The sequence below is a fragment of the Peromyscus californicus genome, unplaced genomic scaffold, assembly GCF_007827085.1.
Source record: "Peromyscus californicus insignis strain IS unplaced genomic scaffold, ASM782708v3 Scaffold_2__1_contigs__length_46816999, whole genome shotgun sequence".
In the NCBI taxonomy this organism is placed as follows: Eukaryota; Metazoa; Chordata; class Mammalia; order Rodentia; family Cricetidae; genus Peromyscus; species Peromyscus californicus.
Genome location: NW_026294540.1, coordinates 19,682,453 through 19,690,669, shown reverse-complemented (window position 1 = coordinate 19,690,669; position 8,217 = coordinate 19,682,453). Strand labels below are relative to the sequence as shown.

The 8,217-nt window shown below is 47.3% G+C and overlaps 1 long non-coding RNA gene across 1 annotated transcript; it reads left to right on the top strand.

The window, feature by feature from the left end:
- The first annotated feature begins 4,037 nt into the window (after nt 1–4,037).
- LOC128120602 (uncharacterized) lies at nt 4,038–7,464 on the top strand. Its single transcript, XR_008221910.1, has 2 exons — nt 4,038–4,572; nt 5,599–7,464. It is a non-coding gene; the product is annotated as an uncharacterized LOC128120602 (long non-coding RNA).
- The last annotated feature ends 753 nt before the right edge of the window (nt 7,465–8,217 follow it).

The window sequence follows — 8,217 nt, the reverse complement described above, 5'->3', positions numbered from 1 at the left end:
GCCTTAGTGAAATGTTTTCCTTTATGAGAATTGCCATGGTCATGGTGCCTCTTCACAGTAAAAAAAAACCCCTAAGATTAATAATAATAGTAATAATAATAATAATAATAATAATAATAATAATAATAATAAATAGTAATAATAATATCATCTCAGGGAGAATGCACAGAGCAGAAGCTCAAGAGTTGTTCAGGTCCTCTGCCTCTATCACCAGTTTAATGGTGATAGATGAGCCCAAGGTACTGAGAGGTAGGACAGGATGCTCGGCTGCTGTACTAGAGGAAGCCATTCAGAGGAAAGTGCACTGACTGTTCCAGTCAGACTTGACCTGTGCTGGTGTGGAGGAAGGTTGACTGCTGTCAACCCAGCGTGCCTTGTGGTTTTACTTTCAAAAGTCCATTTTACCATGTTTTAATTTTTAATATGGTGCTGAGAATGGAACCCAGGACCTTATGCATGCCAGGCAAGTGCCCTACCAGCCCAGATACACCTCAGACCCTTGAGGTACACTCTAAAAGAGAGTGTGCTTCTGGGCAAAGACTGAGCTATGCTGTGCTTCATGGGAAAGACTGTGTATAAACTCCAGCAGGCAAGCTATTACACAGCTTCCTCTTTTTGCTGTGCATGGGATAGTCTGAAACTTCTGGTAAGTGTTGCTTTAAACACAGCTCACACATTGGGACACAGAATGTTCTAGTCGTTATAATATACAAGATGAATGCGAACTTAAATGTATGCATTTAATTTTTTTTTAGGACCTCCTCTTTGACTCATGGGTTATTTAGAAATGTGTTGTTCAATTTCTGAATAGTTGGAGATTTTCCAGATGCCTTTCTGTTATTGATTTCTGCTTAAATTCCATTATGGTTCAAGAACACACTTGCGGGATTTATGTTCTTTAATTTTTGTGGTCCAGAATATGGACGGCTAATCAGTCCTGTGAGAGCCTGGGTGAAGCCCGCTGCGCTGTGGTGGTGGAGGCTGCTGTGGCGTGTCCCTTAGGTCAAGCTGGTGGATAACGCTGCCAGGGTCATTGATACCTTCACCGATTTCCTGCCTCAATGTTTTATCAATTACCGACAGTGCCATGTGGGAGTCCCGGACCCTAATTGTGCATCTGTCAATTTCCTTTTGCAGTTCCATCAGCTTCCACTTCGTGTAATTTGGAGTTCTGTTGTTGGGTACATAGATATTTGAAGCCATTATGTCTGTTTGGAGAATGAACCTTTTATCACTAGGTAATGTTCTGCTTTTCCCCCAAACATCTATCTTGCCCAAATCGATGAGCTTATTCCGGTTTCTTACGGCCAGCAAAGTGCCTGGTACACCGTCCTCCTTTTAAATTCAGCTCATGTGTGTGTTTTTATGTAAATCTGGGCTCCCTCCAGACAGCCTGCATTTAGCTCTTGCTCTGTTTCATCGTGTTCCATGATCTTTGTGTGTTTCCTGGTGTTTGCTCGTGCCCATACTTAAAGTGATTACTGATGGAATGGGAGTCTATCTGCCATCTTGTTAGCAGTTTTGTGATTTCCATTTGTTCTTTGGTCTTTGTTTCCCCTCTTCCCTGCCTGAGTTCAAGCAAGCATCTCTTAACACAATCAGGCTTTGTTGAAGGACCAGAGGCTGCGTTCTGAGGAATGTCTGACTGGGTGATTGTGGGGTTTCGTGCGTACATCGGAGAATGTACTCTCAGTTGGCCACGTTCTTACTAGGTGCTACAGTCCACGGGACTACTATCCTCCGTGTGCTCTGTCCTTGATGGAAACATCACACACAACCACATTCCACTTTATCTTCTTCGTTGATTTAAAAATAAAAACTAAATTAATTTAATTTAATTTTAAATTAAACGAAAAAATCTGGTGATTGAATTATTGTTCATAATCCTCATTTTCAGGGAATTGGACTCCATCTTTGAGGAAGAGAACGCTGACTTGAACATGAGTGTGAGAACCCGGTGCTGCTATTTTCACATTTCAGTGTTTTTGTTTTTGTTTTTGTTTTTTTGTTTTGCATTGTATGTGCCCTGGTTGCTGTTCCTGTTGGTTTCAGTCTGTTTGAACTATTAGAACAAATACCATAAACAGAGTGACTTGTGGTAAGCGCTATCCTCAGAGCCAAATTGCGGGCATGTTCATGAGATCAGCTGTGTCTAACTGTGAGCGTCCATGCCAATAGGGCCTGTGGATTGTTGACATTCCCTCAGAGACGGAGGGGTTGGGGAGGGTCATTAGACTCTCTCTTGATAGTCTAGCTACCCCTCCCCACCTTTTGTATGCAATTTTGCCCTAATAGCACATGGCTTTAGCGTCTAGGGGAGGTGCTAGAGTATATAGACAGAGAAGGTTAACAAAAGGAGACTCTATCTATGTAGCTATGGGGAAACCATTATCTGTGCTGGCAGAAGACTCCAGTGCTTTGGGGTCACCCATGCTCCCATCAGCAAATCCTCATCCATGCTCTGTAAGTAGACCCCCAAACTCATTGGTTCTCCAGGGTGAACTGTGGTGGGAATGAACTCTACCTTGTCATTAAGGCCTTAGGAGAAAGTCTTATTAGACATTGTTCCTGTTTCCCCCAGGAAAGGATTTTAGTGACACTTGTGGATAACAAAAACTTATTTTCTTGTCGTTCTGGTGTCTGAGAAGTTCAAGGCCAAGACAGCAGCAGATCTGGTGTGTAGTCCAGGCTATCTGGGTCGTAGCTAATATCTTTCTGTGTCTTCTTATGGTGGAATCGGTGAGGCAGATCTCTGGGATCTCTTTTATAGGGTACTAATCCCATTCATGAAGCTCTACCCCATGACCAGTCACCTCCCAAAGGCCCCACCCCTGAATGAGGATTTCAACATATGAACTTTGAAGGGACACAAACATTTAGCCCACAGAACACTATTATTACCTAGTCACTGATCTTTCAATTTCTTTTGAAAAAAAAATTCAAAGTTATTTGCTTCAATTTTCTTAAAAATAAATTCACAATCTCTTATCTTTGTTTACTCTATTTCTTAGGCTAGTTCTTCCTTTGTAGATGCACATTTTGGCCGATGTTAGAGTTCCTGTGCTTGGGAAACTGACTCTGCCTTTGCCGTTGCTTGAAGAGGAGGTCCTCTGGGATGAGATGGAGGAGACTCTTGACAGAAAGTGGGGGATGTCTGAAGTAGGGAAGGCCCTCTGACAGGATACTGGGAAGTACATAGAGGTAAAGACCCTAATGGGAAGTAGGAGAGGTCTGCTCACAGGAAGTAGAGGAGGCCTGCTCACAGGAAGTAGAGGAAGCCTGCTCACAGGAAGTAGAGGAGGCCTCTTCACAGGAAGTAGAGGAAGCTGCTCATAGGAAGTAGAGGAAGCCTGCTCATAGGAAGTAGAGGAAGCCTGCTCATAGGAAAGTAGAGGAAGCCTGTTCACAGGAAGTAGAAGGGGTCTGAGGATGTAAAGTAGAGAAAGTCTGTTGATGGGAAGAAGGGAAGGCATCCAACAGGAAGAAGGGGAGATTCTCTAACAGGAAATAGAGAAGACCCTCTGATAGGATGTTGGGGAAGCTCATTGATGAGAAGTAAAGGAGTCTTACATCACAGGAAGTAGAAGAGCTATGCTGACAGGAAGTAAGGGAGGTTCTCCGGCAGGAATCATGGGAGGCCTGCAGATAGGAAGTAGGGAAGAGCCACTGACAGGAAGCTCCTCAGTTTTCCTTCACTTTTTTTTTTGGGGGGGGGGTGTATTTTCAGTGGCCAAGGAATTCTGAGTCTTTTCTCTCCTGTAACAAATTCCTGACATCCTGTCTCCCTTTGTGAATCAAGACACGGTCTGGAACACTCATCTTAGCTCTGTTCTTATGTTTGTGTCGCCCTTTTGGTTGAGCAGTCTCTCTCCTTTATTTTGCAATTCGTACAGACTTTGCCTATGTTTGTCTCTGTCGTTACTGTTTATTGTCCTCTGTGCTAAGTGTCCTGGATTTGTGATTGGTTGTCACTAGTTCTGGAAAAAATTTCCCGGCCGTTATTTCTCCAAATATCGCTTGTGTTTATTCTCTTTTCCCTCTCTGGGATTGCGGAGCATGGGTACTTTATACTTTTGGATTTTGTCCCAGTGTTTGTGGAAGACCTGGCCTGTTTTATCTGTGCTATTGTTTGACTAATTCTATTCATTCTGCTTTGTCTTGTGCCCTCTGTGTCTGTCGCTGGGAAATTTCCCCCCCGACCTATCGTGACACCCAGTGACCCGCTGCGGGGGCTGTGCCAAGTATGCAGACAAGCCTCCTGGTTGACTTCTTCGTTTCCGCCTCTGTGCTTTCTCCTATCACCCCATTGTTCTTTTTTGTAGTTCCTTTTCTACTGAAATTACCTACCGAACAGTCCGTTGGTTATCTTTCCCCTCGGATCCTTTAACATATTATCTCTAAGTTTTTAATTTCCTGCCTCTGGGTCCAGCGCTACGTCTGAGCCTTGCTGAGATGATTTCTCTGGGTGGTTTTTTTTAAATTTTTTTTTAATTTTTTATCTTGTCTTGTATATCTCAGGACTTCTGCTGGAAGCCGGAAGTGTATCTGAAGGAGTTTTGGGTCTACTGAGTGGTATGTATGCTTGAGATGAACTGGCGGTCTGCTGTCTACTTTCAGTGCAGGGACTGTACTGATTGGGACAAGCTGAGTTGGGGACAAGCGGGGTGTGTGTGTGTGTGTGTGTGTGTGTGTGTGTGTGTGTGTGTGTCACTGTTGCTATGGCTATCCTGTCTCGCTTAGACTCAGTTCCTCCAGGGCAACGTGGTTCACCTCCTTGGGTCTTTCCCTTTCCTAGTGAGTGAGACAGTAGCCCTAGTCAGTGCGAGGTGCCTCAATATGTGACTTCATGCTGTGATGATAGGTGTTGGAGAAAGATGTCCCCTGATTTCTAGTGAGGCTCTGCTCTCTGGCTTAGAGTTTGGCCTGTGCCTTGGGCCCCACCTGTAGGGGACCTTGGCATTTCCTGAGAATGCCAGCCAGAAGCAGCCTGACCTCACCCTCCTCTCTACTCACCCTGAGCCGTGCCTAGGGCGTAGCACTCCATGTTCTGGTACACCTCAGAAAGGGGAGGGCCTGGGAGTCCTTGTTCCTCTCTCTGGGCTGATGAAGGGGTAACCATGGGCCCCTGCTCTCTCCACAGTCTTCTCCCCTGCCTTCCTTGAGGGTACCTAGTAGATTTCCAGAAGACGATTCTAAACAAGACCATCAGGTTGGCTCAGTGGATAAGGGGGTACAGCTAGGCCTGATCACCCGAGTTTGATCACTAGAACACACCTGGCGGGAGAAAAGAAGCGACTCCTACAAGTTGTCCTTTGACCTCTGTGTATGAGTACAGAGATACACAGATACGTGCAGAGATGCATGTGTGTGTGTGCACGCGTGTGCACACACGCGCACACACACACACACACACACACACACACACACACACACAGGAGCAGGAGAGAGAGAGAGAGAGAGAGAGAGAGAGAGAGAGAGAGAGAGAGAGAGAGAACAAACATAAGAAAACCTTAAACAAACCTGTCTGTGTCCACAGCCCTGCGCTTCTTCCCCCAGCGGCCCCCACACCACTCTCATTTGTTCCGTCTTGTCTTTCAGCCGCCTTGGTTCGAGGACACGCGCCTCGGCCCTTCCTCTCCGCAGGCACCTGTCTGCCTGTGGAACCGGGCTAGTCCGTCCTGCAGCTTTCTCACCGGCTCAAGCTGCTAATTTGCTGCCTTCTCGGTTCCTTCCCCAGCTCTCTGGGTGTGAGACACACACTTTGTCTTCCTCTCTGCTTTCCGTCACTTAAGCCGCAGCTCAGAACGAGGCTCTCAGACAAACAGCTTTTCAGGAGCCGAAAAGACAAAAAAAACCCACAAGAGGCAAGCATCCCACCCAGTTTAAACAACCTGTGTCATAGCTTGTCAATCCTGAGTGGGCCCCTACATTCGTCTGGTACTGACTGAGGACTCCAGAGCTCTCTCTTCCCCGTCAGGCCCAAGAAGCTTGTGTTACTGTTCTGACAGGGGATGTTCAGTTGGTGGGATGGCCTTGGTATTCACAACACAGTCTCCCCCTGGGGCCTTTTCTGGGGTGTAGCGGATCAGGAACCAACCACAAACCCAGCAGTGACTGAATGAGTCGTGACGGTGCAAGGCCAACCTGCTTCTGGTCTCTGGAAGGTCTTTGCCTCCCCCAGCCTCCATTTAACTCCTGGATGCTGGACCCGTGACTGCCATGTCTCCTGAGGCGCCGCTAGAGACTGTCCCGCTCTGTGGGCAGGCCCTCTTGGCGGAGTCTCTGGGGGTTAGGAATCTGATCAAGTCTAATGCCAGCTGTGTCACGGTCACTGCCCTGTCGCCTTTATAGTGCTGAGCACAGAAGCTGAGGCCCAGCCAAGGGCCTGAAGCTCCATCAATCATTCACACGCTGGAGGTTTCTGAAATACATGATCTCATCCATGAGTCCTCTCATGGTCTGTCCCAGAGGCCCCCGGGAGCCTGTGGCTTCAATCCAAGTGGCTCTGGGCAGGTTCCCTCACTTCCCACCCCTGAGGGGTCAACTTGTCTTACAGGGGTTCTGTCTTGCTCTTTCCTCTTATGCACAGCTCGGGCAGACAGAGCTGACTGGAGGTGCACATTCTACTATCCAGGTATTCCAGAAGCTGCCTTGTGTCCGATACCATGAGTCTCAGTTGTGGTTCAGAACAAGCTCCCGATGAGCATGAGGAGAGAAGCCGGACCATCCAGAGCTTCTCTTTGCAGGCCATGGTGCCCCAGATGGGTGGGAGTGGTGAGCTGTGGCCCCCACCCTTTCTCCAATAGAGCCTGGTGGAGAAGCTGGGCCTGAAATCCCGTGACTAGAAAAGGAGTGAGGACATATTATATTGGCCCCTAAGGGTCAAGTCCCCCTCCAGTCCATTGAGGCTTGGGGAACTGGGGAAAACAGAGACCAGGCTAAGGCTAGTGAGGGGATTACGGAGATGCCCCATCCCCGGGGAGGTGAAGGATGAGGTCTCTGGGGGTAGCTGCAGGGCTGGTTGCTGCAGAAGATCTATTATTGTTCTTCACATGTCCTCCCACACAGGAGATGCTCCAGGTTCCTTCTATATCCTGCGGTGCGCCTAAATCACCTTCTTCATATGGGGACAGGTGTCCAGAAGTGTATGAATGCTTTCTCCTGTCTTTGGCTCCTCAGGCTTTCGATGGAGAGCTGCAGGACTCAATTCTGAGAGGCAGAAATTGGGAGCCCAGCCCCAGGGCCCAGTCTGACTGGGTAGGAAGACAAGAGAAGCACCAATGAGTTCAATAAACCATGTACATCATGTCTTTGTTGATTCTATGCTCCCGGCAGTTTAAACAAACCTGGGTCAATTCTGACACTTGCCTTAGGGACAAAGATCACTGATTTTTTTCCCCTCAACCATTGTATTACATCTTCATTATAATTTGACTTGATTCATTAAAGTTATTAACTCTCCAAGCTCTAGTCACTGCTCTTTGATTTGTAAGGAGGGTTTTTTTGTGACACCCAATGACAAGACTCTGCCGCTGAGCAGGACACTAAGGCCTGGATTTGGCAGAGAATGGCCTTAGCTTCTTGGCTCCTGTGTGTGCATGCCCTGCAAAATGACGGAGGGTGGGTGCCTTGACTCACAGTCATGCACGGCAGCTCGGTTCCTTTGCCCTGTCTTCTTCTGTTTTGGTTTCCTGATCAGACGCACTGACCTCTGGGTAGCAAAATGGCTGCAGAAGTCCAGCCTTCAACAGGATCCCTTCCCTCCTCTGGCCCCACACATGATGCATCAGCAGGATTCTCATGGTCCTTCCTGGCCCGAGGTACTATCAGCACCTTCAAACACAGGGCTGAAGAGTAGGAGAGGCTCCTTATAGGGAATTGAAAAGCTGTTATAAACATCTGGGGCCGGGAGAAGTAAATGGATGCCATATATAGGATGGGGCCTTTAGTCTCTAAAAATGAAGGGCAAGCCCACCCAGAATACAAGTGGACCTTCTCTCTGGGGTCAGGATGTGACCTTCCAGGCCCCTGGCCCTACGGTGCTAGAATTTTGTTGTGGACGGTCACTTCTGTTTTACAGAATTTAAAAATATGTGAAGTGCTAACTTTCGAATTTCCCAGGCGCTACCATAATTAAAGTTACTTTAGCTTCTCCTATATCTTTTCTGATCTGAGAGCAGAAACCATAAACACGCCAACAGCAAATCGATGAGATAA